This window comes from Paroedura picta, chromosome 6 (genome assembly GCF_049243985.1).
Source record: "Paroedura picta isolate Pp20150507F chromosome 6, Ppicta_v3.0, whole genome shotgun sequence".
NCBI classification, from domain to species: Eukaryota; Metazoa; Chordata; class Lepidosauria; order Squamata; family Gekkonidae; genus Paroedura; species Paroedura picta.
In genome coordinates this window covers 76,582,328-76,602,450 of record NC_135374.1, presented here as the reverse complement: position 1 = coordinate 76,602,450, position 20,123 = coordinate 76,582,328, and the positions used below count along the sequence as shown (strand labels likewise).

The 20,123-nt window shown below is 41.2% G+C and overlaps 2 protein-coding genes across 4 annotated transcripts in view; one reads left to right on the top strand and one right to left on the bottom strand.

The window, feature by feature from the left end:
• S100G (S100 calcium binding protein G) overlaps positions 1–20,123 on the top strand; it is a 93,840-nt gene that overhangs the window by 39,182 nt on the left and 34,535 nt on the right. Inside the window, exon 2 of the mRNA XM_077343162.1 lies at positions 18,938–19,010. The gene's annotated coding sequence lies outside the window, so the exon portion shown is untranslated. The remainder of the gene's footprint in view (positions 1–18,937; positions 19,011–20,123) is intronic.
• The window catches only part of CTPS2 (CTP synthase 2), an 83,944-nt gene continuing 82,715 nt past the window's right edge, over positions 18,895–20,123 (bottom strand). For all 3 annotated transcript variants that reach the window (XM_077343153.1, XM_077343154.1, XM_077343155.1), the window contains exon 19: positions 18,895–19,426. The gene's annotated coding sequence lies outside the window, so the exon portion shown is untranslated. The remainder of the gene's footprint in view (positions 19,427–20,123) is intronic.

Below are 20,123 nucleotides of genomic sequence, written 5' to 3'. Positions count from 1 at the left end.
TTTGTTCGCCTTGCAGTCCAAGGGACTCACAAGAGTCTTCTCCAGCACCAGAGTTCAAAAGCCTCAATTCTTTGACGCTCGGCCTTCCTTATGGTCCAACTTTCGCAGCCATACATAGCAACTGGGAAGACCATAGCCTTGACTAAACGCACTTTTGTTGGCAGGGTGATGTCTCTGCTTTTTAGGATGCTGTCATAGCTTTCCTCCCCAGGAGCAAGCGTCTTTTAATTTCTTTGCTGCAGTCCCCATCTGCAGTGATCTTGGAGCCCAGGAAAATAAAATCTGTCACTTATTGAATTGCATCTTGTTCTCATTTGCCCACTTTCCCAGTGTGTTCAGATCTCATTGAACTCTATCTTCCGGAGTGTGAACTACTCCTCCCAATTCGGTGTCATTCACAAATTTAATTAGGTGCCCCCCTACCCACATAAAGTAAAAGAATACTTACGTTTTTTCAAAATGACTTTAATTTTTTTTAATGAAATTATATGCTTGAGAGACTACTCAGCATTTAGCCCTTTCTTTTCCTTTATGTTCAATTCTGGCTATCCATAAGGAAACAACGATTCTACTATTGTGACTTCCCCATATCAACAAATAGTTCTCTAGATGATTGCAAATTGCCCTTTCTAAAATGTGCTCCATTATCTTCCATGCAATTGCAGTCAGACTGTAGTTTCCCTGGTCATCTGTCCTCCCTTTTTTAAAGATTGGGAAAACATTCACTCTCCTCCAGTCTTCTGGCACTTCTCCAAGAGGTTCTGAAAGCTTTCTTTTGCATTTTCCAAAGAAAAATGGAGATTAGGATCTGGGAGACCCAGGTTCAAGTCTGAATCTGTAACTATTACACTACACGGGGCTTTAAAATGTCTACCAATCAATTATTTTAAAAGCCTTCATTCTCTCAGTGAGATTTTAAATACATTTAAATACATTAACTTTTATCAGTCCCCACCTGTTTCTGAGAACCAGTGGATAAAGACATTATAATAGATAAAGTCAAGCATATATTTTGGAAGCCTAAAGGCATGGTTTTCATTTTTTTAAACATCTTATTTTCATTTATGTACAGTGCCTGCCACCAGCACAGTATATTTAATTTGAACAGATGTGAAATATTTTGGGAGATAATTATTGTACAAGAAGTAGAGTAAAAACATAAAAATCCAATTAAATTGAATGCATTTTGCGATTTTGTTCATAAATTATACATATAGAAGAAAGCAATCCTATTTAAACATCCCTTAAAGATATTGTCAAAATAGTTCTAAAAACTTAAAACAAGGAGGAGGAGGAGGAGGAAGAGGAGGAGGAGGAGAAGAAGACTTGGTTCTTAGATGCCACTTTTCTCTATCTGAAGGAGTCTCAAAGCAGCTTACAATCGCCTTCCCTTTCCTCTCCCCACAACAGACACCCTGTGAGGTGGGTGAGGCTGAGAGAGCCCTGTTATCACTGCTCGGTCAGAACAGCTTTATCAGTGCTGTGGTGAGCCCAAGGTCACCCAGCTGGCTGCATGTGGGGGAGTGCAGAATCGAACCCGGCTCGCCAGATTAGAAGTCAGCACTCCTAACCACTACACCAAACTACAATGGTGCCTAATATACATGTTTCAGCCAAATTCAGTACAAGAACTATTGCATGAAAAATAGAATACAGTCAATCATGATATAGAATATATATATAGAATACAGCCAGTCATGATATGGTCTGACCAGTTATAAATCCAGGGCCATGTCTGGTTTCTCATCAGTCGCAAATGATTATGTTGACTTCCTGGAGGCATCAGCAGAGATCCTCCTCCTCATTATCACCTCCAGGCCCAGGCCCAGATTTCCTTGACACCTGCTGACAGTTTTAGTGTATACACCCCTGAATAACTTTTCCTCTTGTTTTATATTTATGTCTGCTTTCTTCCTCTTTTCTCTATTTTGCCGTGAGTTAATCATGGAAGATATAACATACCAGCTTGTCTCAACACAGCTGTTTCTCCTCCTCTCTCTTCTTCTGTCTGAGAGAATTAAAGCTGCTCATGAGACTGACTGCTGTAGCAGCTGCTACATGATGGGTGTAATAGAAGACCAGAACAATGGCTCAGCAGAAGACAGGTGGTAGGGTGGTGACCCACTTCAACACTGCTGTCATTATAAGGACTTCAATACTCAATCCTTCATTTCAAATATAGACATTATTACTTTAAGTTGAGATCTACAAATGTTAAGTCCTAAATTTACGGGAGAAGGGAGTATACTGGTGGGGGGGGGGAGAAGAGGGGAAACCTGCATACTGAAGAAAATATGGAATACAAACACAAATGAAAACAACAGCCATTTCCACGTGAGGAATCTGCCCCTTGACAGCCTTCAACTGATGGTGGCTTTTAGAGCCCCCTCCACATGATGTCACCTGCATCCCGAGGCTGTCAAGGAGCTGGGTTGAGTTTTGGCCATTTTTAACTCGCAATGAGGGAAATAGCCAAAACTACATTTACCACCCTCAATTTCGCATCCCATCAGCAAACAGTGAGCAACCAGGGGTAAGCCTGTATGGAGGGGGAAATGCATGATAGTCTTTGAAGCATTATCCCACCTTTGCACCCACCCATCTCTCTCCATTTCCTGCTCTGAATAATTTTTTTTTAAGGCACAATCTGCATTGGAGCACAACTGCAAAGCTACACAAATGCCCATAGTCATTTTGGGATCAGGCAGGCAAAACACAGCCCCTTTTCTGTTTTCTGGAGGTGGGATATGAGCTTGGCAAGAGGGGTGGGTGGGTGATCAAGCATCCTTCTCTCAATCATACAGAGGTCCAAGCACTTTGCTTTTAAGACAACCATTTACACAAAATGACTTTTTGGGCTCCAGGAACCATGTTCAGCATCTCAGAAATCCACCCAATCAGAAATAAAGTCCAAAAAAACATGAATCCCCCCCCCCCAAAAAAAGGGGGAGGAATGCTATATCATTCTGGCAATTCTCCATAGTAACAAGGCAGTGTTAATTTTTATTAAAAGTGCATCTGTGTTGTGGCATTACCGCAGAGCAATGCAGGACTGCCTTTAAAAAAATAATGTTGGGGTGGGAGGAAGAAAGTTTCAGTCCATGAGAGAACTGCTGTGCTGTGATTGGTGGTGTGCTGCGATTGACAAGACAAGGAGCAGAGGGAGAAGTTTGTTTTGCTTTCCCTTGCAGCCTTGTCAGGAAGCAAATAGCCACAATGGGGCAAAGAGAAAATCCAGGAAGGGTCTCCCCATGAGGAGGGCTGCAAACACAAGGTTTACCATCCCACGTTTGGAAGCAGGAAGTCATTCACGTTTTAGCCCTTCATGCAGAAATGGTCAACAATTTCATTATTAAGTTTACTCTCACAGCCATTTTTTACTTTTTCCTGCAGTGGGAACATTACTGCCTGTTTAATGTTGCTATGGGAATGACTGGCATTCTCCCAAATGAAAAAGATATTATTAGGTGGGGTCAGAGGTTTCTGTGCTATCTCCTTTTATTAAAAGAATATTCTAAAGATTTAGGCTGGAAAAATTATGGTGTGGCAGAGAGGTGCAGAATAAGGTTTATGCTGCTGAATTAAAAAGACATTTATATGTATAATAGCTCTTTTGTATTAATTCACTTTATTAGTTTTTAACAATATAGTGAGCTTCAGAAATGGAATAGGTACCATTGTCCACTGTCAATAGTTCATTATTATGAAAAGGAAGAAGTGGGAGTAAAGCAAGAAAACTGCATGTTGTTTGAAAAATTAAATGTAGGTAGGAAATTAGTTAACTATTTTAAAAGTTTACATGCTAAAAAGTAAAACAGCATTTTTTAAAGATATAGCATGACTGAAATGATATAGGCTAGTATTGTTCAAATCCTCATTCTGCCAAGAAGTTGGGCCAGTCATTGCCTTACAGGATTGCTGTGGGAATGAAACAGGGAAAGAGATCAATAAACTCTTCACCCCAAGCTCTTTCGGGAACAGTGAGATAGAACTATTTAAGTAGGTAGGCTATTAACCTTAATTAATTCACTTTGCATATTTGAGTGTAAGCTTTACCATGCCTTAGAATTCTAAAGCAGGTTTTTGTAGATTGCCCAATACACAAATCCTTGACTTGATGCAAAAGACTGAGTTTATTGAAAGCAAGCAAGTTAGCCTAAACAATATCTTGTGAGAACTGAGGTAAAACAGGTTCAGCATAGAACCCCACAGTCAGTCCTCCCGTGAGAACCCATAAAACATGGGAAATATTCAAAGCCCAAACAGTCCTGATAGCGATACAAGATTAGTCATCTATGTTCCCTGAGCCAAGCGGAGATGGATAGGAGGGGAGGTGTGAAAACGAAAGGAAATAGAACAGTCCAAAGGCAATTCACATATGCATCCACATGTCTAACCGTTGCTAAAAATTATGGCAGAAGCCTGACACTTCTGAAATTCTGTCTCTCCAAAATCAACTCCCACCCAACATGGATTCTGGGGAAGGCTTATGGGTATAGGAAAAGTGAAAGTCCTGGACCAGTATAGGTGCCCACGCGGTTAGCTTCCACCCACTCCCTATCCCCCATGGGAACTCCTTCCAATATGCAGCTACCAAAGTTCCAGAGGGCCTGCTAAACAGTGCTCTTCTGCCAGGCATATGGTTGGGGCCAATGTAGGCACATAGGGATATCAGAATGGCCCACTCTCCACCTCCTCTCCCATCTGAACCTAGGATATAAAAACAAAACCATGATTATAGTGCTCCAAGGGGGATAGTGCTGGAGCATTCTTTTAAATGAGAACATAGTTTTTAAAACGTTAGTAGTTAATTGTTTAATGTTTCAAAATTTTCTGTATACGGGTTTTTAATATTGCTAGCTTCCTTAGACTGCCGTTAGAGAGGGACAGCCAATACATTGAATAAATAAGTAAAATGAAAGTCAATGTGGAAGAGAAATATGGTGTCAAAAGCTCTCTTAAGGTTTATAAAAGCGACATACAGTTTACCTTTGGGTGGGGAGGTATATTTTTCAGCTAAGCAGAACACACAAAGCCCAGCCTTCAGATGACTTCCACTGGATGGCAATCCAAAATCATTAAAATCACTCAGATAAGCAGACAATCAAAATAAATTAAAATTTAATTAAAAACAAACCAAAACCTTTATTGTTTTGAATCAGAAATAGAACAAAATCCCTGCTCTTACAAGCCAGACAACAGTAGTTCAGGAGTCGAGACTCCCTCCAGAACTTTCAGCTGCCCCAAATCCATGCTGCTTCAACCCCACCCAAACAAGGGAAGGAGAGGTGGTTTTGGTATCAGGTCTACAAAACAGAAGAGGATAGAGGCAGAGACCAGAAATAAGGCAAGCCTAGGTAAAGCAAACAGAAAGTAAAACACAAACAAAAGATGAAAAACTAAGATAAAATAGTATTAAAAAAGAAACAAAACAAGATGCCCCAAGGACTGGGCACAGCCTCACAGCGTCCTATTTGCATAAATAAAACTATTCATTAAAGCAGCTTGATTCTTTGCTCCTTCTTTTCACATATTTAAACCTGGCCAACAACCAGCACAAATCAATATTGTCATTTCCCTCTCAGTCACTACTCAGTTACAGCTTTCTTCCTCCACCACACTGCCTGCTGCACAATCTCATAGATTTTGTCACTTTTTGCATGTATAAACAAACAGAGTTTCAAATCCATTGAGAGGTTGCTCTCCCATGGTAGCTTATTAAACTCCCGTTATTAATCCTAGGAACAACTGCAGTTATTTGTGGGCACTCAGGCACAAAATGTCCATGGGAATTCCTATCAAAGCTCCTCTCTCTCCCATTTTGCAACACGCTTATAGTTCTCCATATTTTACATTTCTTCTCTGTTTTAGGTCTACCAGAGGAAGTCTTTCATTCCATGCTGAGATAGAAATGATTAATCTCTGTTCCACCTGTGCTGCAGGGTACAGCTTCAGTGCCACTAGTCACTTTCCTAATGTTTTAAAAGGGCAGTCTTCCATGTTACAATGCAGCAGCATTATAACACAATAATCTTAGTTTAAAAAAAAACACCGGGAGGGAAAGGGTGATCTTTGGCACAGAACGGTGAAATGAAGGGGCATAAGTAAAAGAAAGGTGCAAGCAGGCATCATTTTGCAAAAAAAGCTTTTGGAAAAGAGGAAGGGAGCAAGGCATCATGGGAGACTGCCTCCTTCTAACAATGCAGAAAACATATGGCAAATTACAGCTTGGAAAACAAGGGGACAAATCCAAATGTGGAAAACAAATTTCAACCCACAGCATCCAATCAAAATCCCAAGTGAGGCTAAAACAAGGTATGTCTCCTAATGCAGATACTGTCAGAGGCATAAGAACAAATAATCAGGAGAGAAATAAGTAAATAAATAAATATAAACTTTCCCAGGATGGCTTAACATTGTCTTCGAACCGCAGATGAATAAGGCCCTGCACTCAGTGTTCTTGAGCATCAAACTTCTCAGATACTACCCTAAGTTTTAAAGTCCGCAGCTACAACTGCATTTTTGTAGGAGGCAAGTCCAAGAGTCTGACTTGCTTTGTAGTGCACAGTCACAGCAAGGAGATGGAGCACAAACCCACTCTTTTCTCAACATGCGGTGATTAATTCTTCAAACAGCACACAGTTTACAGATGGGAGAAACAGTTTAAACCCCATCTGTGAAAACAGCCTATATTATTCAACAGTATCACTTAATTAGCTTAAACCTCATTATGTTTTTTTAAGTTGAATAAGATCTAAAAAGAGATTATTTCTCTAGCCTTTGGGTATTTTAAAATATATATAAACATACTGATCTCAATAAAATTATGTAAAGTCAAACCCATGCTGCTAAACGATCAACAATGATCTTCTAATGGAATAGATAATTAGTAAATGTAATGTTAAAAATGTGTATTTATAAACTCCCTCCCCATTTAATTGTTTCATTCAAAAGGGTGACTTGATTTTTGAGGACTAATAGTCTTGTACTAATGTATTTATTAAGAATGAGAACAATTAAAATAAATAATTCATTTTAATGTTGTGTTTAGATGTAATTTTAGGCAATTCTCTTCCTTTTATATTGCAATTAGTATCAGGTTATGCATGGAAATTCAGCTACAAGACGATTAAGTCTTTAAAGCTAATAATGCAGATACAAACAATTGCCATTCTTTGTTTTACTGAAGATTGTTGTTCAGGTAGTAAAATTGGGGCTTTAGGGTGCTATGAGAAATATGACATACATATATTAATAAATTGAATAGTAATCAAAACAGACATGACTTATACATTGTAAAAATGTTACCCAGCTTCCAGATAGAATACAAATTGAAATTGAACACAGAAATGGCTTTATTTAATATTTGCATTTTTAAAAAAGAACTCTAGAACCACAGAAAGGGTTGTTGACTGGAATGTATTGAAACTGTATGAACCAGCAGGTCATTAGACCTGAATCTCAAAGTCTTGCACACACCATTGTACTCATAGCATGACATCTGGGTAGACTTGGTCAAATAATCCTTTGCCTCACCACAAGGTTCCATCCATAAAAATAACACAAATAGTGATGACCATCTCAAAGTTGTTGTAAGGGCAAAACCAACAGATCATTAAACACCTTGCAAATATATAGAACAAGCTGGGTCCTGCAAGAACCATAGAGGGAATCCCATTCCCACCCCTGGCTGGGCCCAGAGACGGTCCCGGACTCTGCTACAGCTGGGCCCAGATACCCTTGCTAGACATCCTTAACGCTAGCTCTACATAAGGAAGGTAAGTCTAGGAGATTGACACAAACTGGCTCATGAATTAAAGCTGTTCATAAATTTTGTATGGTCCATGGTTCACAAAGCGATATTTGCAAACTGAAGAGCTGCCACAAACATTCATGAATTTTGCTGCAAGTTCATGGCAATTTATGAAGAGCAGAAAACATGGTTTAAAATGGCTCTGAAATATTTAGCCCTCTACTTTCTGATCTTGAAGAAAAACAATTCAGTGGTTGGTTTAAATGGCTTGGAATGGTTCAAACCACTACTTTTTCCTCCCTGTGAAAAGTATTGGTGAGCAGAAAATAGGCATTTAAATGGGTCAGAGCCATTTTACCCCCAGCACTGTGGCTTTTGGCAGTGAACAAAAAGTTGGGGGTGAATGGCTCAGAGCCATTTAAATCCTTGCTTTCTGATCCCCGCTGCTGACGATTCTATATGAATTGATTTGTGGTTGATTCTAGTCAGAAACCCAAAGGTTGAGCAACAATCCATGGCAGCCAGGAAAAGCCACTGCTCTGGGAATGTTTACTCATGAGTAAGTCATGTGAAGTTTGCAATTTGCAATCTGAGAAGGGAGGAATGCTTTTGGGGTAACCATCACAGGCAATTGCAGCAAGGAAATTAATGCTGATGTGGGTGGGACAGGGAAGATATAGACTTTCCCTTTCCATATGGATACCACTTTAGTCTTTCTGCAGTCTTTCCAAGACCATCACAACAAAGCATATTTGAGCCCAATGGCATGGAAGATGGGGAATCTGTAGAAGGGGCACAGAAGCACTGTGTGACCACAGTGACATGTGTAGGGGGGATACACTGTTTCCCAGTAGCAACTTCCCAATAGAAAAAGAGTTGATTTTTATGCCCTGCTTTTCACTGCCCAAAGGAATCTCAAAGTGGCTTATAATCCCTTCCTCTCCCTACAACGGACACCCTGTGAGGTAGGTAAAGCTGAGAACTGCTCGATGAGAACAGCTTCTAACAGGACTGTGACTGGCCCAAGATGACTCAGCATGTGGAGGAGCAGGGAATCAAATCCAGCTCACCACATTAGAATCTACTGCTTTTAATTACACCAAGCTGGACATATTATCATTGCCTTAAAGAGACAGGCAGATGAAGCTCTTGCAGGAGGATGGTGTAAGTCTTTTTTTTACTTGCTCATTGACTGTTATGGGATTCTTTTTCTTTAAATTTGGACCTTCTGGCAAATGGCTTCTCAGAGCAATCCAAGGAAGGAGACACTCAGGTATTTCCTGCATGGAGAGGTGATAGTGTGGTTAATGAGGTTTGCAATTTCAGAAGGGACGAATGCTTTTGTCTTCTGTGTTCTCTCTCTGTGTATCTGTGTGTTTAGAGGGAAATGCCACATTGCCCTATCCCTGTTCCAAGCAGTCCTTTCCTCCAGAGGAACTGATCTTTGCAGTCCGGAGAGGAGCTGTCATTCCAGGAGATCCCCAAGTTCCAGCTGAAGGCTGTTATCCCTGATCCTCCCTGGGGCACAATACCAGAGACTTCCCCTTTCCTCTAAGGGAACTGATCTCTGCAGTCTAAAGAGGAGCCTTCCATTCTGGAGGTTCTCTAGGTCTCACCTGGGGGCTGGCATCCCTGAACAATGGCAGGGATGCTAGACTAGCTGGTGACCCCACTTCTGGGGTTTCTTGAAGTCTGAAGAATGTTTCAGGGGTTTCTCAATGGTAAAAAAGTTGAGAAAAACTGGCATAGAGGCAGTAATTGAGAAACTCACTATAAGTTCTTTGCCAACTAATATTTTCATGTTTGTTAGCAACATATAACTGTTTTTAATTTACTTTGATACTGAATTGAAATGAAGAATGTAGAGATTGAAAGGTTTTTAGTTCTTCAAACAAGTGTTCGTATCAATTAAATATCTTCATTGAAGGATGAAACTGACAAGTTTATGAATTATTTGATATTTATTGTTATTAGCAATTACTGCCACACAGCATTTCTCTTTGTTTCCCACCTGGATCCCTGCACCTTCATTGGATCCAAAACCAGAGTCTACCCCTTCCCAAGTAGTCCTTTTGATCTCTGCAGCATGTAAAGGACCTTTAATTCTAGCAAATCTCCAGATCCTAACTGGAGATTGGCATCCCGAAAAATCTCTTTTGGGCCTCATGCCACAGAATTCCTCTTCCCATGCAGCACTTTCTTCTCCAGAAGCCTGGAGATGAGTTGTCATTGCAGAGTCCCCCCCTCCAAAACAGCCATTTCCCCCTTGGGAGCTGATCTCTATAGTCTGTGGATCACCTCCAATTCCAGAAGATTTCCAGCTACACCCTGCATTAGGAATGTTCCTTGAGGCTTGGAGGCAGGACCTCAAGAGTCTGGGGGGACAGTAGAAGGAGTAAAGATTGGCTGCCAACCATATGGGAACCAGATTGGCCTCTGTCTCTCTGTTTCCTATCTTTTGGCATCCTCAAGTTCTCCATACATCCCTTTTATTTTAAGTAGTGAGACAGAAGAAGACAGCTAAGGTGCCCTTATGCAATAAAGTGTATATACAAATTGTAAGCAGGTCATTCAAAACTAAGTCCTACTGTTCAGTGGTCTTTACTATCAGACACAAATGCATAGGTTTTCAGAAACCTCATTTAATATCACTATGGTACTTATAAAGTCCTCTGTAAATGTAAACTATTGCATTTCACAGAGTGCTGGAGTTTTATTTAATATAATCACTAAAATGGCTGTCGTTTCAGCAGAAAGAACATTTAAGTGTCTGTTTATCTAAAAATCTCAAATATAATTCCACATTTAGTTTACTGCTGTTCTTCAGTTTGAGAAGAACTTGAACAGGAAAACAATTTCCAGAAATGTACGCAATTTATAACAAGCAGAAAATGTATAACTGTGTACTCAGAAAATTCTGGGTGCTGTGACTGAACATGGCACCAAAGCACAATTTGTTCAAGGTAGGAGGTGTTTTTTTGTGACAAGTAAAAGCTATACGGTTAGCTGTGAACCTCTCAGAAACTAGCACAGAAAAATCAATGTGTTCTAATTCTTAACATGGCCCAATCTATGAACTCTGGAAACTGCAGCCATGAACAGACAAGACAGATCTTTCTACAAGCCTGAGAAAAGCCTCAGATTTGCATAAAACCCGAAAATCTTAAACAAATAAACAAAAACACTGGGGGGGGGGGGTAACTCAGAGCAAAGTAACAGAAGTAGTGACTGTAACTTTACAAATGATTGCCCTCATTGACAACCAAAATAGTATTGTCAACCTTGGCGTCTGTCATTAAAAGACAGGAAAAGGGTCAGGGCCCTGTTGGTCATCAAGGTGAGGCCTGGCAGCAACTATCAAGCAACTTAATGCCACAGGACTTGCATGACACCGCTCAACACCAGACACCCATTAAAAACAGTGTGTTTAGTAGTTAAGAGTTTCAAACTAGAATCTGGTTTGAATCTCCATTCTGCTGTAGTGGTCAATTAATGATCTTGAGCCAAACATACATGGTCAGCATAAACTATCATACTGGGCTGTTGTGAGGATAACATTGAGGATTCTGATGGAAGCTTCTTTGGGTAACTACCATTGAGATAGATTCAAGTGGGTAGGCGTGTTAGTCTGAAGCAGCAGACTATGTCTGAGGAAGAGTGCTTGCACTTGAAAGCTCACGACTTGAATAAATCTTTGTTGGTCTTAAAGGTGCCACTGGACTCTGATTTTGTTTTGTTGTACCATTGAGATAGATGCAGTATTGATGGAGGTTGGTGAGTGGGAAGATGAGAAGGAAGCATGGAAAGGTGAGGAACAGGGGGATGTCAGTAGAAAAAGAGAAAATACTATGGGGAAAGGATACAAGGGAAAGGGAGATAACTCCTGCAAGTCTTGAAAGTTCCCCACTGTGCAACTGGGTCTGGCCCAGCCTAGCAGCTGGAACCTTAGAGTTCTCCCAGGGAGAAGCTGTTAGGGAGAGGGAAGAAGGAAAAGCTGAAGACAGGGGCAAATAAAGATAGGTTGGCTGGTAGTGAGGAAGAAGAGAAGAAAGCAGGGAACCGTGAGAGATGATGGCAGTTTACGGGAAAGGGGGAAAATAGTGGGAGAGAAGAAAATGAGATGTCTCCTCCAAGCCTTTGTGATGCGCCTCACGTGTCTTTTCTAGAAAGCAACATAACTTAAAGGGTGTTCCCATTTCAGAAAGCCAATAAAATGAATTCATCTTTATTTCCTACTAATTTATTGCTAATGTGTTCACTGCATGCAAAAATTTACATTTTTTATTCCCTTCCAGGATTCCCTTCCCACTTTTGATTCCCAACTGAGCTACAATGCCAAGTAATCTTTTCTACTATCCCATACAAATATTTGAATTCATTCATAACTTATAGCTAAATCTTCACACATTTATTACACTGCATCCTCAAAAGCATCAGAAAAACATATTTTTTGTCTGAACCTGTTGTAACAATGCAGAGAACAAATTAAGCACAGAGGAGAATAAAACTCATAAAGTTTATATTTTATGAGCTGCCTTTATTGCTCTTTCAGATATACATATTATCTCTTGCTGCATCTGAATGGAACCCATCAAAATACTGTCTGACTTAGTTAACTATTTGAGATCCCATATTTTCAAAGAAAAATCACCCAAGAGATGATCATATATGAAAGTGTTTTTGTTGTTTTCAGGCAATTATCCCAGTGGTGTTGGAAAAAGTATTTGAGAATTTGCAAGGATGCAATAAAATTGTTTATCTACTTCAAAGAAGTATATTCAGACAGCGGTCCAAATGACAACCACCTGAAAAAGTTATTCAAAATGCTCAACAACTTCAGCAAGACTCACTGGTTTGGTTCTGTCCCTCCAGTTATAGAACATAGCCCACAAGAGAATATCAGAGCACAATAGCAAGGTGGCTTCTCCACTGTCCCACTGGCTTCAGTCATGGACATGTTGCTCCTTTTGCCACCCCAGTACACTAAACTATGAAATGGGCAGAGAGTGAGACAAGAGACACTACTGATACTTCACCAAAATATATTCCAAGAAGATTGTTACTATAGGTGCGCCATGAATTTGGTGTGCCAGTTTGTATGAATGTCCTTCCCGCAACCAGGACTGAGCACTTAGCCAGAAGGAAACACACAGCTCAGTGTAGTAGCCTGTCCAGGTACGAGTATCAGGTTGCAGATATCTTCTCAGTTCTTCTCAACAACCAAAGCCAAGAGAAGTGATGAGATGCAAAGTCATTTCCAGGCTAAAGTCCAGGATTTCCAAAGGTCATCCAAGAAAGGTAGTCTGGTCCAGGAAGTCAAGGTTTTCCGGCAGGGACGTTTCAGTGCAGTTTATGTAGTATCCACACCCCACAGCATCCTTCAAGCTCCACACCCCACAGCAATCCTACAATGACTCATCAACAGGTAGCTGATGTTTAGCCAGGAAGTGAGCACTTCTTCTTAGCCTGCAGCTCTACTGTGTGTCCCCACTCCCATCCCTAAGGGTCCCAGTGATCCAGGAGGGCTGGAAACAGGAAACAGGCTGTCATCTGCTTGATCAGAGTTGGGTCATGGTGACTCTGTATAAGTTCTGAACTTGGCATGCTTGCACCTCCTCCTCTTATTAGGTTCTGTTGCCTCTGATCTGGCTATGCTGTCCCCTTCCTCCCCTGAGGAGTAGTCAAGATAGCTGACTCTTGGCTGACCCATGACAACAACACCATGCCTTTTAAAGACTTCTAGTAACAATCCAGGTTTGCCGAAATGATTAGAACCACTGTTCTCCTGTCCCTATGGCTACATTTAGTGCTCTGTCCATTTGTAGTGCTTTTAATAGTTGTTTTTAATATCTCTTTTTATCTTTTGTGTTAAAGTCATGTGACAAATTATTGCTCAATGTCCTTTCTGGGGAAAATGTTTCTGAGCAGTTACGGAATCACTCCAGCTCTTCCTTGACTATACGTCTTCTCTAGACCCATTTCAGTCTGGGATGGAGATGTTGCTGATCATTTCAGTTGATAATCTCTGTTTCAGTGTAGACAAAGACTGTGCCCTGGGGCTGCTTAACACTAAGATGGTTTTCCGTCATGCTCAGGTTGCTGTGTGAAAGTGCCCTTCCAACACAGTGATTTCTCTTTCACATCTCATGCTTCCCCCAAGCTGTGTTTTATGACTTTTCAGGATCTTCCATGCACCCTGTTTTAACTTTTCTTTATTATGAAGAGCATGGGTAACACTGCATAGGAATAGAATAATCCTATTAAAAAACCTTCATGTATTTGCATAGGCCCTTTGGACAAAGGTATGCAGATGTGGGCAGTTCTCTTCTGTTAGGTAATTCCTGCATTTCTTATTGCTGCAGAGGGCTGACCCCTTACACTCATCAACAATAAAGAGTAATTGACTAGACAGCACTTTATAGAAACTGTGCAATCGTGGGTTTTGAGTACTTTTTAATTGAAGGTTTTGGTAGTAGCAAAAGACAGGCAGTGACAGACCTGCCATTTCATTGTGTAATTGCAACTCTACAGCACCTGTCCCCCACATGAAGGATGAGGGAAAACATACCCACGGATTTCACAGGCACTTGCACCCTAGCTGTAAGGGTTAGAAAAGTGCAGTTACTGCCGAAACTGCACTACAACATTGCTCTGACCTGGCCCATTTCAAATAACTTTTTTAAAGCACGCCTGGCCTTGACCAGGGCCAGGGCCTTTTTGTCCTGGCCCCGAACTGGTGGAATGAGCTCCCAGGTGAGCTACAGGCCCTACGGGATCTCTCGGCATTCTGCAGGGCCTACAAAACGGAACTCTTTCACCAGGTCTATGGTTGAGGCTGGGGTCAGTGAGGAAGATCGATGCCCCCCCCTTTATCTTTTATCTATCTATCATTTATTGTCCACTGTTATGCAACATCTTGAGCCATCTAGCTCTCCTTCCTCTCCCTTCTAGGGGTAGGGTTGGGGTGAGATTATATTTCCACCATGTTCTTACTTTGTTGTGATTATACTTGGATTTTATGTCCTTTTAATGGGGGTTTTAACTTGGCTTTATGGACTGATGTAACCTGCCACGAGCTGGCTTCAGGAGTGGCAGGGAATAAATATAAAATAATAATAAATAAATAAAAATTGGTGCCAACAATGCCAGGCAATATCCTGCCTGAGAAAGTCAGGAAAGCTCCCACAATTCTATCACTCCTCAGAATGTACAGTACAGAAATTATCACAGTGCTCAAACGTCTCTAGAACTCATAGATGGAGAGTTAATCATTATTTTTTTAAACTCATTTCTATTTATGCTCCCCCTCCACCCCCCACCCCCAGATAACTCCAATACCAGGGAGGTAACTATAAAAGTACAAAAATTCAATAACATAAACAACAAAATTAAAACCAGCATATAGAAATACAATAAATAAAAATAAATAAGGGGGGAATTTTTTAACATTCAATATCTACTGTTACCAGAAATGCATGCATGGGTCGAAGACACGTGTCTATGAGCAGTGGGGAATTGCTTTGTGAGAGGTTAGTAACATAGCAAATTGATTGTTTGCCAACGTTTATAAGGTAATTCAACCCTTTAGAACTCAAGGCAGACAAGTAGTTGTAGTAAAATAATGTTTATTAGAAAGCAAATAATAAAAAGAAATAGAGAAACAAAAACCTGGCACACTTCACAGTCAAGTGGATAGAAATTCAAAGAGGGAAAGGGGTTGTAATAGGTATATTTACTAGTCCTGGAGAGCAGAGAGGAACATGACCAGCCTGCAGTGTGAAGGGTATTCCAAGTGAGTCCCAAATCAGAAGCACACTTTGGCTTCGCAAAGCCAGAGATTTTATAGGTTTTGGGGGAGAAGGGATCGTGCTGAGCTTGCCATGGTGGGTACATGATGGAATTTTCCATGGGTAGGAAGGTGAGAAATGACCTAGCCAGATCCAGAGGTAGGCATTAATGGGTCTACACAAAAGGAGCTATCATGTCAATGGGTCTAGCTATGGAAGCAATCTCCCCTGGCAGATTGGCCTAGGATGAGTCATAGGCGTCAGACAACAAGGTATTGCCTAGGCAAACATTTCTCTGCTGGCCACTCAATCAGCAATACAATGGGGCGGGGAGGTGTGGAACAAAGAGAGCAAAATGTATTTCAGGCTGCATCTGTCATGTCAAACCTGTGGCTGAGAACAAGCTGGGGGAAAAATGGAGTCTGGTCTTTCAGGGACTTGGCAGACTTTAACAGTGTCTGGGTTTGGCATAAGCCTAGATGATTGAGGGGCGCCACTTGTTGTTGGAGACAGTATGCCAGTCTATAGAGCAGGGTCCTGCCACACATAACAAAGTTACATACTGAGGAGCCAAACAATCTTCTAAAGCAGTGGTTCTCTTTGGGTCTCCGAGGCCACTGTGCCAACACTGCAGTGGTGCTGGTACGGCAGTGGCCTCGGCGACCCAAAGGGGGTAGAAGGGTTGCACGCTCTGGGATACTGGCAATCACGGAAGCCCAAAGTGGCCAGCGCCGCAGAGGGGAAGTACTGGCGCCCCTCTCCTCTGCTGGTCACCTCAAGCTTCCATGATTGTCAAGGCAGCCGGAGTGCGCTGGAGCCATTAGGAAGGTGGCGGTGCGGTGGCGGCGCAGTGCTGGCCTCAGCGACCCTTGGGAAAAGGGTTGATCGATACCCCTAGGAGTTGCAACCCCCAGATTGAGAACCGCTGTTCTAAAGAGTTCTATTTTACAAATTCACAAATACTTCAGCATTCCATAACACTGAAGCAGAAAAGAAGTGTTAAGTGGGAAATTATAAAGTGTACCCTTGCAGGGGTCAGAAAAACTAAAGGATATTCTTGGGTGAATGCACTTGCCATTCTTAATTTAATAACAATCCATTTGAATATTCTGACATGCTACAGAAACGGTGACCAAGGTCCAATGGATTCAATTATCTAAAAAAATCATCTCTCAGAATTCTCATTCTACAGGCTGCTTCTTTTTTCAGATAACTGTCTATTATCTGAACAGATAAGTTAATTTTTCCAGGTAACTATGTTTTAAATAGGTCTAGGAATTAGATACCAGTGACTTTAAGAAAGGACCATATACTTGCCAAGTAAAAGTCAATCACATTCATAGGCTACTGTTTGCAAAACTCTGATATAATTTATAGTAAATTAATGCACAGTCTGAAAAATATTATACCCTAAAGAGCTTCTTCTCCCTAAAAAAGTGCTATATGGGTACCACTAGCTAATTAGATGCTCAAACATATCTTCACTAGTTTTGAAGGAGTAGATGCAGTGTAAAATGGATCTTTTGAGTTTTATGAGATAAGTGCTGCCACACTGTGGCAGACATGGTAAATAAAATGCAAAATTGCCTATAGCAGGGGTAGTCAACCTGTGGTCCTCCAGATGTCCATGGACTACAATTCCCATGAGCCCCTGCCAACAAAAGGAAACTAGGTTTGTCTGGCAGGACCTGTTGGAGACAAATCCATGCTGACTTCCTTGGATCACCAAATTGTCCTCCAGATGTTTGCAGATCGCTCCCTTTAATATCTGCTCCATTATCTTTCCCACAACAGAGGTCAGACTCACTGGTCTGTAGTTTCCCGGGTCATCCTTCCTCCCTTTTTTGAAGATCGGACAGGTCCAAATCTTAATGTTCATATCCACTGCACAAAAAGTTAAGGAGCTGGTGTAAACATGGATTTGAGATGCAAATAATTCCTTGTTTTTATATGATGTGGATTCATCTGTAGCACATTGCTACTTGCATTTGTTTTAATAGTAGTGGTACACATATTAACTATAGGCCAGTGGTAGTCAACCCATGGTCCTCCAGAAGTCAGCATGGATTTGTCTCCAACAGGTCCTGCCAGACCAACCTAGTTTCCTTTTTTGAACAAGTAACAGGTTTGCTGGATCGGGGAAATTTGGTTGATGTCATTTACTTGGATTTTAGTAAAGCTTTTGACAAGGTTCCCCATGATGTTCTGATGGATAAGTTGAAGGACTGCAATCTGGATTTTCAGATTGTTAGGTGGATAGGGAATTGGTTAGAGAACCGCACTCAAAGACTTGTTGTCAATGGTGTTTCATCAGACTGGAGAGAGGTGAGTAGCGGGGTACCTCAGGGTTCGGTGCTCGGCCCGGTACTTTTTAACATATTTATTAATGATCTAGATGAGGGGGTGGAGGGACTACTCATCAAGTTTGCAGATGACACCAAATTGGGAGGACTGGCAAATACTCCGGAAGATAGAGACAGAGTTCAACGAGATCTGAACACAATGGAAAAATGGGCAAATGAGAACAAGATGCAATTTAATAAAGATAAGTGTAAAGTTCTGCATCTGGGTCAGAAAAATGAAAAGCATGCCTACTGGATGGGGGATACGCTTCTAGGTAGCAGTGTGTGTGAACGAGACCTTGGGGTACTTGTGGATTGTAAACTAAACATGAGCAGGCAGTGTGATGCAGCGGTAAAAAAGGCAAATGCCATTTTGGGCTGTATCAACAGAGGTATCACATCAAAATCACAAGATGTCATAGTCCAATTGTATACGGCACTGGTCAGACCACACCTGGAGTACTGTGTGCAGTTCTGGAGGCCTCACTTCAAGAAGGACATCGATAAAATTGAAAGGGTACAGAGGAGAGCGACGAAGATGATCTGGGGCCAAGGGACCAAGCCCTATGAAGATAGGTTGAGGGACTTGGGAATGTTCAGCCTGGAGAAAAGGAGGTTGAGAGGGGACATGATAGCCCTCTTTAAGTATTTGAAAGGTTGTCACTTGGAGGAGGGCAGGATGCTGTTTCTGCTGGCTGCAGAGGAAAGGACACGCAGTAATGGGTTTAAACTTCAAGTACAACGATATAGGCTAGATATCAGGAAAAAGTTTTTCACAGTCAGAGTAGTTCAGCAGTGGAATAGGCTGCCTAAGGAGGTGGTGAGCTCCCCCTCACTGGCAGTCTTCAAGCAAAGGCTGGATACACACTTTTCTTGGATGCTTTAGGATGCTTAGGGCTAATCCTGCGTTGAGCAGGGGGTTGGACTAGATGGCCTGTATGGCCCCTTCCAACTCTATGATTCTATGATTCTATGATTCTATGATCTTATATAAATCTAGACAGTTTACAACTTTGTGTTTTATCATTTAATAAGCTGTCATTGTATTCCAACAGTGACATTCATTCAACAACACAATCATGTGTACAAAAAGCAACTGTGTACAACGGTGCAGACCAAGATCAAAAGGTAGGGATATCATCATCCTTTACTAAAGCATTTTTGTCTGACATTCAGTCACTGGAAAAAAACAAACAAACCTACGTTCCAGTTTGATCAAGCAGGCTGTTCAATGTTTCTGCCGTTTTTTTAAAAAGCAATATGCTTTTCAGGCTGATGTTTTGTAAATGATTCAGAATTGTTTCAAAATATTCCCACTCTTCCTGCTATCAAAAGCTAGCACTGATTCAGGTACAAAGAAGATAGGATAGTCCTTCATTTTAAAGAGATATAACGTTTAAAGAGAACTGCTTTTGTTTTGAGGAAGCACAAATATCACCCTGAACATGGGGATCTTCACATGAATGCTGTTGTGGTAGTCTTCTTTGATGATTTTAAGCTTTTTCCCCTTTGGAATCACCTTTTCTTCCACTTGACGTGTTTACCTTGAAGTGTGAAAAAAAGTGAGACAAAGAATTACTATTATGCGTTCATCTCTATAGCTGGTCTATTATTTGATGTCTGACTCCTTTGTCCTTGAAAAGAAATGTTTTCACCTACGCTTAGCATAAGCCCTCTGCCAGTTTGCACCACACTCAACACTGAAAGTGCTGTTTACCTTGATTCTTTAAGCTGATGGGATGAAATAAAAGGGCCTCTGCTTTAGAAGTCTTAGCCATGTATACCTCAGGTCACTTTGAGGGAAAGACTAGGCGGCAGGAAAACGGTCAATGTTGGATTAGTAATATACAAGACTAATACTGTTTTCTTTTGTTCACGGAGGCATACATCTGAAAGCCTAGGCAAATATGAATGGTACATTCATAAGGCTGAATTAACAAAATTAAGGGCAACAGAAGGGGAAAATAAGATACATTTCTAAAGACTATACTGATCTACTTATAGCGATTCACCCAGCGCTTGCATATATACCATGAAATCTCCTATAAAACATTATCCTATATAATAAAATGTGCACAGTACTTCTAATGATGTGCTGGCCCTCTGTTTGGCCCTCGGGTAGAGGGCCCTCCCCCTGAGAGCTACTCAGGGAAGCTGGGGCGCCATCAGTAACCACTGTGGGGTCACTCAGAGAGGCTGGTGTGCCGGCAGTCACCATCACAGCACCCTTAATTGGCCCTT